This window comes from Halichoerus grypus, chromosome 7 (genome assembly GCF_964656455.1).
Source record: "Halichoerus grypus chromosome 7, mHalGry1.hap1.1, whole genome shotgun sequence".
Taxonomy (NCBI): domain Eukaryota; kingdom Metazoa; phylum Chordata; class Mammalia; order Carnivora; family Phocidae; genus Halichoerus; species Halichoerus grypus.
Genome location: NC_135718.1, coordinates 13,713,977 through 13,728,225, shown reverse-complemented (window position 1 = coordinate 13,728,225; position 14,249 = coordinate 13,713,977). Strand labels below are relative to the sequence as shown.

At 42.8% G+C, this 14,249-nt stretch overlaps 1 long non-coding RNA gene across 1 annotated transcript; it reads left to right on the top strand.

Annotated features, from left to right (window-relative positions):
• Positions 1-7,065: 7,065 nt before the first annotated feature.
• On the top strand, positions 7,066-11,426 carry LOC144382537 (uncharacterized). Its single transcript, XR_013449605.1, has 3 exons — positions 7,066-7,349; positions 10,563-10,737; positions 11,096-11,426. It is a non-coding gene; the product is annotated as an uncharacterized LOC144382537 (long non-coding RNA).
• The last annotated feature ends 2,823 nt before the right edge of the window (positions 11,427-14,249 follow it).

The following is a 14,249-nucleotide window of genomic DNA, read 5'->3' as shown; positions in this document are numbered from 1 at the left end:
TGTGGATTAAGATCGGGCTGGGGTGGAGAGTAGATGCGTAGAGCCTGGACCACCGGCTCCTGTGAGTAGGCCACCTTGAATAAGGCTCCGTGGAAATGGTGTGGAGTGGCTTGTTTCATTTTTTGGTCTTAAGCTGCCTTTTCATCTGGAGGATACATTACTGACCGTCCTCCACCTTCTAGCAATAAGAAATTGTAAACAAAGGTTTTTCTTTACCTTTAAAGATACCCGCCTAGGAAAACAAAGTTTCTGTTTTGTCTTTATCAGGTCTTTGATTACTTAAAAAAGTTGAATCTTCTCAGTATTAAAAGAGCTAGTTTTGCTAACAACTATATAACCCTCTGTATTTGCCTTTGGAATATCTGGTTACCACCTTAACTAAATAGATAATTAAGTATTAAGTTGTATAATGATCTGTGATCCTATTTAGGCATGGACTTTGTAAATTTTTTTTAAAGATTTTATTTATTTGACAGAGGGATTGAGAGCACAAGCAGGGGGAGAGGTAGGCTCCCCACCTAGCAGGGAGCCCAACATGGGGCTTGATCCAGAACTCTGGGATCCTGACCTGAGCCGAAGGCAGCTGCTTAACTGACTGAGCCACCCAGGCGCCCCTAATTAGGCTTCTTTATTTTGTATGTCAAATTACATGGGAAGCATTGTCAGACAAGTGATGATAAACCTTCTTATGTTATGAATGAATGCTATAATTGTTCCGGAAATTATATACAGTTCCTAAGCTTTTGATATGTCCTAGTATAATGTCATCACTTGTAATCCTAATTATTTTTTTTTTTAATTTTTTTTATTGTTATGTTAATCCCCATACATTACATCATTAGTTTTAGATATACTGTTCCATGATTCATTGTTTGTGCATAACACCCAGTGCTCCATGCAGAACGTGCCCTCCTCAATACCCATCACCAGGCTAACCCATCCTCCCAACCCCCTCCCCTCTAGAACCCTCAGTTTGTTTTTCAGAGTCCATCGTCTCTCATGGTTCTTCTCCCCCTCCGATTTCCCCCCCTTCATTCTTCCCCTCCTGCTACATTCTTCTTCTTCTTTTTTTCTTTCTTAACATATATTGCATTATTTGTTTCAGAGGTACAGATCTGAGATTCAACAGTCTTGCACAATTCACAGCGCTTACCAGAACACATACCCTCCCCAGTGTCCATCACCCAGTCACCCCATCCCTCCCACCCCACCCCCCACTCCAGCAACCCTCAGTTTGTTTCCTGAGATTAAGAATTCCTCATATCAGTGAGGTCATATGATACATGTCTTTCTCTGTTTGACTTATTTCGCTCAGCATAATACCCTCCAGTTCCATCCACGTCGTTGCAAATGGCAAGATCTTATTCCTTTTGATGGCTGCATAATATTCCATTGTATATATATACCACATCTTCTTTATCCATTCATCTGTTGATGGACATCTTGGCTCTTTCCACAGTTTGGCTATTGTGGACATTGCTGCTATAAACATCGGGGTGCACGTAGCCTTTCGGGTCCCTACTTTTGTATCTTTGGGGTAAATACCCAGTAGTGCAATTGCTGGATCATATGGTAGCTCTATTTTCAACTTTTTGAGGAACCTCCATACTGTTTTCCAGAGTGGCTGCACCAGCTTGCATTCCCACCAACAGTGTAGGAGGGTTCCCCTTTCTCCGCATCCCCGCCAACATCTGTCGTTTCCTGACTTGTTAATTTTAGCCATTCTGACTGGTGTGAGGTGGTATCTCATTGAGGTTTTGATTTGGATTTCCCTGATGCCGAGCGATATTGAACACTTTTTCATGTGTCTGTTGGCCATTTGGATGTCTTCTTTGGAAAAATGTCTGTTCATGTCTTCTGCCCATTTCTTGATTGGATTCTTTGTTCTTTTGGTGTTGAGTTTGATGAGTTCTTTATAGATTTTGGATACTAGCCCTTTATCTGATATGTCATTTGCAAATATCTTCTCCCATTCTGTCAGTTGTCTTTTGGTTTTGTTGACTGTTTCCTTTGCTTTGCAAAAGCTTTTTATCTTGATGAAGTCCCAATAGTTCATTTTTGCCCTTGCTTCCCTTGCCTTTGGCGATGTTTCTAGGAAGAAGTTGCTGCGGCTGAGGTCGAAGAGGTTGCTGCCTGTGTTCTCCTTTAGGATTTTGATGGACTCCTGTCTCACATTGAGGTCTTTCAACCATTTGGAGTCTATTTTTGTGTGTGGTGTAAGGAAATGGTCCAGTTTCATTCTTCTGCATGTGGCTGTCCAATTTTCCCAACACCATTTGTTGAAGAGACTGTCTTTTTTCCATTGGACATTCTTTCCTGCTTTGTCAAAGATTAGTTGACCATAGAGTTGAGGGTCCATTTCTGGGCTCTCTATTCTGTTCCATTGATCTATGTGTCTGTTTTTGTGCCAGTACCATACTGTCTTGATGATGACAGCTTTGTAGTAGAGCTGGAAGTCTGGAATTGTGATGCCGCCAGCTTTGCTTTTCTTTTTCAACATTCCTCTGGCTATGCGGGGTCTTTTCTGGTTCCATACAAATTTTAGGATTATTTGTTCCATTTCTTTGAAGAAAGTGGATGGTATTTTGATGGGGATTGCATTGAATGTGTAGATTGCTCTAGGTAGGATTGACATCTTCACAATATTTGTTCTTCCAATCCATGAGCATGGAACGTTTTTCCATTTCTTTGTGTCTTCCTCAATTTCTTTCATGAGTATTTTATAGTTTTCTGAGTACAGATCCTTTGCCTCTTTGGTTAGATTTATTCCTAGGTATCTTATGGTTTTGGGTGCAATTGTAAATGGGATCGACTCCTTAAGTTCTCTTTCTTCTGACTTGTTGTTGGTGTATAGGAATGCCACTGACTTCTGTGCATTGATTTTATATCCTGCCACTTGACTGAATTCCTGTATGAGTTCTAGCAGTTTTGGGGTGGAGTCTTTGGGATTTTCCACATAAAGTATCATATCATCTGCAAAGAGTGAGAGTTTGACTTCTTCTTTGCCAACTTGGATGCCTTTGATTTCTTTTTGTTGTCTGATTGCTGTGGCTAGGACTTCCAATACTATGTTGAATAGCAGTGGTGATAGTGGACATCCCTGCCGCGTTCCTGACCTTAGGGGGAAAGCTCTCAGTTTTTCCCCATTGAGAATGATATTCGCTGTAGGTTTTTCATAGATGGCTTTTATGATATTGAGGTATGTACCCTCTATCCCTATACTCTGAAGAGTTTTGATCAAGAAAGGATGCTGTACTTTGTCAAATGCTTTTTCTGCATCTATTGAGAGGATCATGTGATTCTTGTTTTTTCTTTTGTTAATGTATTGTATCACGTTGATTGATTTGTGGATGTTGAACCAACCTTGCAGCCCAGGGATAAATCCCACTTGGTCGTGGTGAATAATCCTTTTAATGTACTGTTGGATCCTATTGGCTAGTATTTTGGTGAGAATTTTTGCATCCATGTTCATCAGGGATATTGGTCTGTAATTCTCCTTTTTGATGGGGTCTTTGTCTGGTTTTGGGATCAAGGTAATGCTGGCCTCATAAAATGAGTTTGGAAGTTTTCCTTCCATTTCTATTTTTTGGAACAGTTTCAGAAGGATAGGTATTAATTCTTCTTGAAATGTTTGGTAGAATTCCCCTGGGAAGCCATCTGGCCCTGGGCTTTTGTGTTTTGGGAGATTTTTGATGACTGCTTCTATTTCCTTAGTGGTTATAGGTCTGTTCAGGTGTTCTATTTCTTCCTGGTTCAGTTTTGGTAGTTGATACATCTCTAGGAATGCATCCATTACTTCCAGATTATCTAATTTGTTGGCATAGAGTTGCTCATAATATGTTCTTATAATTGTTTGTATTTCTTTGGTGTTGGTTGTGATTTCTCCTCTTTCATTCATGATTTTGTTGATTTGGGTCATTTCTCTTTTCTTTTTGATAAGTCTGGCCAGGGGCTTATCAATCTTGTTAATTCTTTCAAAGAACCAGCTCCTAGTTTCGTTGATCTGTTCTACTGTTCTTTTGGTTTCTATTTCATTGATTTCTGCTCTGATCTTTATTATTTCTCTTCTCCTGCTGGGTTTAGGCTTTATTTGCTGTTCTTTCTCCAGCTCCTTTAGGTGTAGGGTTAGGTTGTGTACTTGAGACCTTTCTTGTTTCTTGAGAAAGGCTTGTATTGCTATATACTTTCCTCTTAGGACTGCCTTTGCTGTATCCCAAAGATTTTGAATAGTTGTGTTTTCATTTTCATTGGTTTCCATGAATTTTTTTAATTCTTCTTTAATTTCCTGGTTGACCCATTCATTCTTCAGTAGGATGCTCTTTAGCCTCCATGTATTTGAGTTCTTTCCAACTTTCCTCTTGTGATTGAGTTCTAGTTTCAAAGCATTGTGGTCTGAAAATAGGCAGGGGATGATCCCAATCTTCTGGTACCGGTTGAGACCTGATTTATGACCTAGGATGTGATCTATTCTGGAGAATGTTCCATGGGCACTAGAGAAGAATGTGTATTCCGTTGCTTTGGGATGGATTGTTCTGAATATGTCTGTGAAGTCCATTTGGTCCAGTGTGTCATTTAAAGTCTTTACTTCCTTGTTGATCTTTTGCTTAGACGATCTGTCCATTTCAGTGAGGGGGGTGTTAAAGTCCCCCACTATTATTGTATTGTTGTCGATGTGTTTCTTTGCTTTTGTTATTAATTGCCTTATATAATTGGCTGCTCCCATGTTAGGGGCATAGATATTTACAATTGTTAGATCTTCTTGTTGGATAGACCCTTTAAGTATGATATAGTGTCCTTCCTCATCTCTTATTACAGTCTTTGGTTTAAAATCTAATTTGTCTGATATAAGGATTGCCACCCCAGCTTTCTTTTGGTGTCCATTAGCATGGTAAATGGTTTTCCACCCCCTCACTTTCAATCTGGGGGTGTCTTTGGGTCTGAAATGAGTCTCTTGCAGACAGCATATCAATGGGTCTTGTTTTTTAATCCAATCTGATAGCCTGTGTCTTTTGATTGGGGCATTTAGCCCATTTACATTCAGGGTAACTATTGAAAGATAGGAGTTCAGTGCCATTGTATTGCCTGTAAAGTGACTGTTACTGTATATTGTTTGTGTTCCTTTCTGGTCTATGTTGCTTTTAGGCTCTCTCTTTGCTTAGAGGACCCCTTTCAAGATTTGTTGTAGGGCTGGTTTCGTGTTTGCAAATTCCTTTAGTTTTTGTTTGTCCTGGAAGCTTTTTATCTCTCCTTCAATTTTCAATGACAGCCTAGCTGGATATAGTATTCTTGGCTGCATATTTTTCTCATTTAGTGCTCTGAATATGTCCTGCCAGTCCTTTCTGGCCTGCCAGGTCTCTGTGGATAGGTCTGTTGCCAATCTAATGTTTCTACCATTGTAGGTTACATATCTCTTCTCCCGAGCTGCTTTCAGGATTTTCTCTTTGTCTCTGAGACTCGTAAGTTTTACTATTAGATGTTGGGGTGTTGACCTATTTTTATTGATTTTGAGAGGGGTTCTCTGTGCTTCCTGGATTTTGATGCCTGTTTCCTTCCCCAAATTAGGGAAGTTCTCTGCTATAATTTGCTCCATTATACCTTCTGCACCTCTCTCTCTTTCTTCTTCTTCTGGGATCCCAATTATTCTAATGTTGTTTCGTCTTATGGTATCGTTTATCTCTCGAATTCTGCCCTCGTGATCCAGTAGTTGTTTATCTCTCTTTTTCTCAGCTTCTTTATTTTCCATCATTTGGTCTTCTATCTCACTGATTCTTTCTTCTGCCTCATTTATCCTAGCAGTTAGCGCCCCCATATTTGATTGCACCTCATTAATAGCCTTTTTGATTTCTACTTGGTTCGATTTTAGTTCTTTTACTTCTCCAGAAAGGGTTTCTCTAATAACTTCCATGTTTTTTTCAAGCCCAGCTAGTATCTTTAAAGTGATGATTCTGAACTCTAGATCTGACATCGTACTAATGTCCGTATTGAGTAGGTCCCTGGCAGTCGGTACTACCTCTTGTTCTTTTTGTTGAGGTGATTTTTTCCGTCTTGTCATTTTGTGCAGAGGAGAATAGATTAATGAGAGAACAAAATGCTAGCAGGGTAACAACGTCCCCAGAAAATATACTCTAAACAAATCAGAAAAGACCTGAAGCAGTGGGAAAAGAAAGGGAAAGAGAGAAAAAAGAAAAGGAAAGAAAAAAAGAAAAAAGAAAAAGATAAAGATAAAAACAAAAGCAGAACAAAACACAACAAAACAAAAACAGAATGTGATCAAATATGATCAGGCTGGATTATAGATCAGTGCCACACACTAGATTTTGGGTGTATTTTGGTCTGTTAAAAGAAAGTCCCTCCCAAAATTTTAAAGAAAGAAAAACTTATATATGTACAAAAATAAGGGTTGATATGATGAAGGGATGGAATATGACTGTAAAGATGGAAATTATAAAAAATTTTAAAAAAGGATTTGATAAGTTGTTTGAAAAAAGAAAGAAGAGGATTAAAAAAAAAAAAAAAAAGAAAAAAGGGAGAGAATGTGATCAGGCAGGGGAGTAGAAAAAAACCATACACTAGAAATTTAGAGTATATTTTGATCTGTTAGAAGAAACTATCTCAAGATTTTAAAGAGAGAACAACTTATATATATATATGCCAAAAATACGGGTAACTACTATGAAGGAATAGAATATGACTTTAAAAATGAAAAATAAAAATGTTTTTTTTTTAAAAAAGGGATTGATAAGATGTTGGTTGAAAAAGGGAAAAAGAAAAATTCAAAAAAAAAGAAAAAAGGAAAAAAGAAAAAAAGACAGTTAAAAAAAATAATTAACTTTGAAAGACTAAAGAATCATGGTAAAAAAGCCATGAATTCTATGTGCAGTGTTCCCCTAGCGCTGGAGTTCTGCCGTTCTCATTGATCGGTAAACTTGGTCTTGGCTGGTGTTCTTGCTGATCTTCTGGGGGAGGGGCCTGTTGCCGTGGTTCCCAAATGTCTTTGCCGGAGGCAAAATTGCCCCGCCCTTGCCGGTCCGGGCTAAGTAATCTGCTCGGGTTTGCTCTCCGGAGCTTTTGTTCCCTGCAAGCTTTCCGTACAGCTTTGGAGGCGGAGAGTGAAAATGGCGGCCTCCCAGTCTCCGCCCCGGCGGAGCCCAGAACTCGGGGTCCCGCTCCTCAGTGCGCCCCCAGAGAAAAGCAGTCAGTCACTCCCGTCTCCCCGGTCTCCGGCCACACTCCGCGCTCACCCGGCCTGTGACCGCGCCTTTCTATCTGGCACCCGACCCCGGGTGGAGTCTCCAAACCCAGCAGATCCCTGCGGTGCGCTCCCGCACCTTTCCTCCCGGGGGAAGAAGGTGAGTCTCCCCGGATCTGCCGCTTGTTGGGTCCCTGCTGGAGGAGCAGTGGCCCGACTGTGCCGCGGATCACGGTTTATAGCAACTCCGAGCTGAGAGCCCGCGCCTGGGCTCCGTCTCTGCAGCCGGCTTCCCTGCTCCGATACCTGGGAGCTCTGCCGCACTCAGGCACCCCCGGTCTTTCTGTGACCCCGAGGGTCCTGAGACCACACTGTCCCGCGAGGGTTCCACCCCCCACTTCGCCACCAGAGTGACGTCCCTCAGGGGAGCAGACTTCTAAAAGTTCCGATTTTGTGCTCCGTGGCTCTATCACTTGCCAGAAGCGGCCGACGGAGGCCCCTCCCCCGCCGTCTATCCTCCCGAATATCGCCTCGGATTCACTTCTCCGCACGTCCTACCTTCCAGAAAGTGGTCGCTTTTCTGTTCAGAGTTGTTGCTCTTCTTTTCTTTGATCTCCTGTTGAGTTTGTAGGTGTTCAGAATGGTTTGATCCCTATCCAGCTGAATTCCTGAGAGGAGACGAAATCCAGGTCTCCTACTCCGTGTAATCCTAATTATTAAAATGTTGTGTGTCACAGAAATAACTGAATTTCCCTGTCACCTGCATTATAATGAACTCTCATTAGATCTTTAACCATGGCCATTTTTGAGTCCTTTGTCATTTACAGTTATTGTTTTATTCTGATACTCTTGAAAATGGGTTTCAGCTTCAAAGAGATTCATGGAAAGGACTTTTTAAAAAATTTATTTTATTTAAATTCAATTAATTAACATATAGTGTGTTATTAGTTTCAGAGGTGGAAAGGACTTTTGACAAATACAGGTTTCCTACAACTGTAAGATCATAAAACGAAACTAAGAATTTCTTACTAATAGGAAGGCTGCATTCAAACAGAACATGCACGTGAGCAGGGGGAGGGGCAGAGGAAGAGGAAGAAAAGCAGACTTCCCACTGAGCTGGACACAACCTGAGCAAAAACCAAGAGTCAGACGCTCAACCAACTGAGCCACACAGGCGCCCCTGGGCTACTCTTCGGATAGTAAAACTTTCTCTGCTTCCAACCTGATGCCTCAGATATTGGCTTACAGTGCGTTAGACCCACGAATCTGATTCCAGGGTTTGGTAACAACTTTATTGAGATGTAATTGATATGTAACATTGTGTAAGTTTAAGGTATATAATGTATGATTTGATAATGTTATGTATTGCAAAATGAGGTTGCTCTTATTGAGTTTTACTTTTTTTTTTTTTTTAAAGATTTTATTTATTTATTTGAGAGAGAGAGAGCGAGGGCACATGAGAGGGGGGAGGGTCAGAGGGAGAAGCAGACTCCCCGTTGAGCAGGGAGCCCGATGCGGGACTCGATCCCGGGACTCCAGGATCATGACCTGAGCCGAAGGCAGTCGCTTAACCAACTGAGCCACCCAGGCGCCCTCTTATTGAGTTTTAAAACTTCTTCGTAGATTGTGGATAACAATCCTTTATCAGATATGTCTTTTGAAAATATTTTCTTACTGGACATCCAGTAAGTTTTAAATTTCATATGTTTTAATTTTAAATTTAGAATATACTTTTGATTGTCTTTTTTTAAAGATTTTATTAGAGAGTGAGCAAGCACAAACAGGGGAGGGGCAGAGGGAGAGGGAGAGGGAGAAGCAGACTGCCTGCTGAGCAGGGAGCCTGATGTGGGGCTCGATCCCAGGACCCTGAGATCATGACCTGAGCTGAAGGCAGATGCCAAACTGACTGTGTGACCCAGGCACCCCTTGATTGTCTTTTATAACTTGTAGATATTGTTAAAATTTTTCATTCATCCATTTGTCAACCTTTTCTTCTATTTTCTTTAACATATGAAGCTATGTTAAACTAATTGTCTGCTAACTCTCTCATCTGGATCATCTATGGGTCTGCTTCTTTCCCTACTTGATTATGGTCACATTTTCCTCTCAGTGTGTCTGTAAGTTTTTTATTGTGTGCTAAATCTTCAGGATGGGAAGTGTGGGAAACTCCAGACCCCAACATTCTGGAATAATAAAAATAACTGTACTTCAAAGTTTCCAAAGCACTTCCCATGTATTGTATCTTTTGACTTTCCTCATTCTACCTGCGACCAACCAGGATAACTATAAGAAGAAGTTATCTCTGCCAAGAGATTTTATGAAGGCCCTGGCCAGAGACTTGGAGACATGAATCTCCATCCAAGTCCGTGAGGGCGGTGTCTCTGGCTACAGTCTCAGGATGCCCTCTGCCCCTTGGTGGGGGTGCGGTCAGTTATGTCCTCACAATCAATGACCCCCATCTTCCTGGGCCATGGCCACCTGTTAGAGGTTACATTTTTTAGCCAACCTTATGGCTGAATGTAGCTGTGACAAAGTTCTCATCAACTGAATGTGAATAGAAGTGGGGGCGCCTGGGAGGCTCGGTTAGTTGGGCGTCCAACTCTTGGTTTTGGCTCCGGTCATGATCTCAGGATCGTGGGATCAGGCTCTGCGGTCAGCACAGAATCTGCTTGTCCCTCTTCCTCCCCCCACTTGCGCTCCTGCTCTCTCTTCCTCTCTCCCTCTCCCTCTCAAATAAATAAATAAATAAATAAATTAATTAATTAATAAAACCTTAAAAAAAAAAGTGATGCGTGTTATTTCCACCCCACTGGCTTAAAAGAAAGTAGATTGCCCTGATGCCCTCTTTCCCTTCCCTTTACTAAAACAGAGGTGGGCCTCAGAGGCCAGTTTTAAGCGTGTAGGTGAGGACGTGCCCTAGGGTAGTGCTTCTCAGACTTCAGTGTGCTTCGAAATTGCCCCGGGGGGCTTGGTCAGACTGCTGTGTCCCACCCCCAGAATTTTGAAACCTATAGATCTGGGATAGGGCCCACGAGCTTGCATTTCTAACAAGTTCCCAGACAATGGTCATGCTGTTGGTCTAGGGACCACAATTTGAAAATTGCTGCCCTAGGGTAAAGATGGAAAGACCCCGGCTACTTAGTGTCAGGATGGAGCAGGGCTGCCCCAGCAATGTGCAAATCTTGCTTTTGGACTATTATGTAAGAGATCAATATACCTCCTTTTTTTTTTTTTAAGCACTGTATATAGTTCAAGCAACTTTGCCTTCACCCCATCAAGGACACAGGTGACTGCCCAGTAGGGAATGGTGATCTCTAGGCAGGTTTTGGATCAGTGACAGCCCTCACATTCAATCTTCTTCTTTGGTCTGCAGGTCCAGCTCTCTCTGAAGGAATCAGCCCTTCCCCATAAGCCTGACCATGCAGATGGCAGGCCACAGGGCCCTCTGCCCAGGGCAAAGCTGACTGGACCGGAGGTGGAGACCCGACCTGAGAGGTGCCCACCTAGGCTGGCATATGTGGGCTGGATAAAGCAAACAAGCTTTGGAGGTCTGGTTTGTACACCCCACCCCCACCTCCCTGCCTTCTCTCCACAAACCTGTTTGTATTAAGACTTTCTTTCTTCAGTTCCCACACTCTCCCTTAGGTTAAGATTGTAGGTCGTGAGTATAAAGTGGGTTGTACAACTTGATTGTAACACAGCAATTTGATTTTAGGAACCAATGCCGTGTTTAATGTAGGAGTGTAATTGGCTCCTCATTATTTTTAAAAGAATTGGTGGGTTCATTGTGACCGAGAAGCCCACCCCACCCGCCATGCTTGTCCTCTCTCAAGAGAGAGAAACAGAAACACACACACATACACACACACCCATGGGCAGAAAGCATGGCGCCATGTCTCCTTCCAGGGCACGCTGTGGTGCAAGAGTTTGCCCGCGGCCAACACTGCTGCTCCTGCACCAGAGGAATCCAGCCTGGGTGACGCTCTTCCAACTCTCCCTGGATTGGAAGGACTCATCCTTGGCTGCTGGAATAGCACCATCCCCCTTCTCCACTGTCTGTGTACGCAGTACCTGCCTGAGGTGAGGTACCCTACCGGGTCTCAGGAGACCAGGAGGTGGCCTTAAACCTTGATTTTGTTTTATCTGTACCTTGAGTTCCTGTGTTCTCAGCAAAACCACTGCTCATTTAGAGGAACAAAAACCCTTGCTGTATTTCCACCCACCCCCACCTCCAGAACTAGAAAATTTTACCTCAGTCAGACCTATGACCATGGATCTGCTCTCAGCTGGCCATTATTTTCCTTCTCCTTGGACATCTTCTGAGCTGTTCTCTTCCATGTGGCTACCCTAGGCTGCTTGGTCTCCCAGCATCCCTCTTTCTTCTGCCTCCATAAGTCACAGAGTGTTTGCATCTCACTTCCTAATTCATCCCTCATTATATTGAAATGAATGAATCCATCTATCTGCATCCTCTCTTTCCATGGATGGTGGGGACCTTTGTTGGCCTCACATCATCTGGCCTCTAGTGGGCTCCCAGGAAGTGGTTTTTTGGCTGGTTGATGTCCATCTGATGCCTCATTAGCAGAGGGATTTAGACTTCAGCAAGAGGAGGTCTTTCGCTAATCTTTGTCCCTTCCTCTCTAGGAAAAGGGGCTAGATAATGTATAGGAAGCAGAAAAATTCCCCTCTCCTAAAAATGAAGGAAACTTGGGTCTTCTCAGAGGTGGGGAGGGGTGACTGGATCTCATGGCCTGCCTTTATCCACAAGAGTCCCTTCTCTTGTGGATTCTCACCTATTCCTGCCACCACTATCCCACTGGCCCAAATGTGGGTGGATAACTCCTGTATACTGATAAAAACCATAACATTGAGTCACATACAACTAGATCTTGTGGCTAACAGGCTGGAGCTCATCTGTCTCCAGTTCATGTTCTATCACAGGGTCTTTCTCTACCCAGCTCCCTATCTCCCTCTAGATGGTGCATGGCATCAGGGGTAATGGATACATGGCACTTGTTATGTTATTTTTTTTAAGATTTATTTATTTGTTTATTTGACAGAGAGAAAGAGCACAAACAGGGGGAGTGGCAGGCAGAGGGAGAGGGAGAAGCAGGCTCCCCGTTGAGCGGAGAGCCCAATGTGGGGCTCAATTCCAGGGCCCTGAGCCGAAGGCAGCTGCTTAACTGACTGAGCCACCCAGGCACCCTTGTTACGTTATTTTTTATAGTATTCTAGATGCTTGAATTATGTATTAAAAGAAAAAAAAAGGCCTTAAAAAGATAATGCAAATACACTCTCTGACCTCCACCATCTAATACTTTCACTTAGTAACACTGCCCCCAAGCACAGTAAATAGCGCTTAATAACAAATGACTTATGCATTCTTATCTTAAAATGTTGATTCTTGGCTTGAGTAAAGAACAATGGGAGCAAACTAAGGTGTTGTTCAAAAGTAACAGCCGGGAGAGGCATCCCATGTTCATGGACAGGAAGGCTTAACACAGTGAAGATGTCAAGTGTCTTCCCATTGGTCTGTGGGTTTAATGCAATTCCTAGCAAAATCCCAGCTAGGTTTTATGTAGACATAGATGCGATTATTTTAAAACTTATATAGAAGGTCCTTTAAATAGCTCAAACAATCTTGAAAAAGAAGAATAAGGTAGGAGAAATCACTATACCTGATATTAAGGCCTACTACATAGCTATAGTAATCAGACAGTATGGTATTAGTGGAAGGATAGACATTGGATCAATGGACCAGAATAAAGAACCCAGAAGTAGATTTACATAAATTCACTCAACAGACTTTTCATAAAGGTGAAAAAACAATCCAATGGAGTGACGATAGACTTTTCAGTAAGTGGCACTGGAGCAACTGAGTATCCATAGGCAAAAAAATTAGCCTTGACCTAAGTGTGACACGTTTTGCAAAAATTAACTCAAATGGATCATGGACTTAAATATAAGCAGAAAAACTATAAAACTTTTAGAAGAAAACAGAAGAAAATCTTTGGGATCTAGGGCTAGGCAAAGAGTTCTTAAACTTGACCTCATCCAGGAGGCTGGATACAGATGTAAGAGTGGGGGTGGGGATGCAGACTGTTGGCTTGTTCTAGGCTTGGAGATTTTCTCGTTCTTCAGGACTGTAAAGAAGCAGTGAAGCATTGGTTGCTTTCCATTTCAAACTGAGAATTACATGATCATATTCCTTTACTGTCTTCTACCCCCACAATTCTGGGCTCTGTAGAGGTCCTGATCCCCAAGGGGGACACATTCACCAGGAAACCTAGTAAGGGGCCCATTGAACTACACCCTATGGCTGCTGCCTGGGCACTTTAGGATATTCATAATCAGGAGCCAGAAAGCAAGAGAAGGGGTGACCATCTTGTCGAGGGCAATTGCCTTGTCAACGGAAGGATGTAGGGCTGCTTTCACACAACGGGGGCTGAAAGGATTATGAATGTAACTCAGGTGACCCACGTGGGTACGTCTTGGTACTTCTTACCCAACTGTGTCTATGAATGGACAAACATAAGCAACTCCAACCTGAAGAGGATATGGTTACCATGGACTCAGACCCCCCAGGAATGAGGATTTGGCTCGTGCCATGGGGTAAGCCATTGAGACACTAGAAGAGCTGGCAGAGGGCAAGGGGAATTTAGAATGGGTAGTGCAGGAAGGGAATGATGAGTATCAGTTGCAGCCCCGAGGCCAACTGCAGCAGAGGCTGTGGTCTGTCCTACTAACCGCCCTCTTCTAAGTTTGCCTTCAGGGGATCGATGTAACTTCATGGTAACCATCCAAACTTGTTGTCCTTACATTTATCATTTCTCCAATATGTTTTCAATGCCTGAATTGTTGCACTGGTCAACACCTTCCACCTGCACACCATCCCAGTCACCACTGGGGGAAGTTTATCAGCTGGAAGGCCATCTGGAACCAAGAGCTGTCTGTCCACCATCTCCCCACCAGTTGGGTATTGGTCAACCCAGTTCCAAACCCCCATCTTAGAGTCTGCTCTCTCAGGACGCTTTTGGTGTCAACTACCACAGGTTGGATC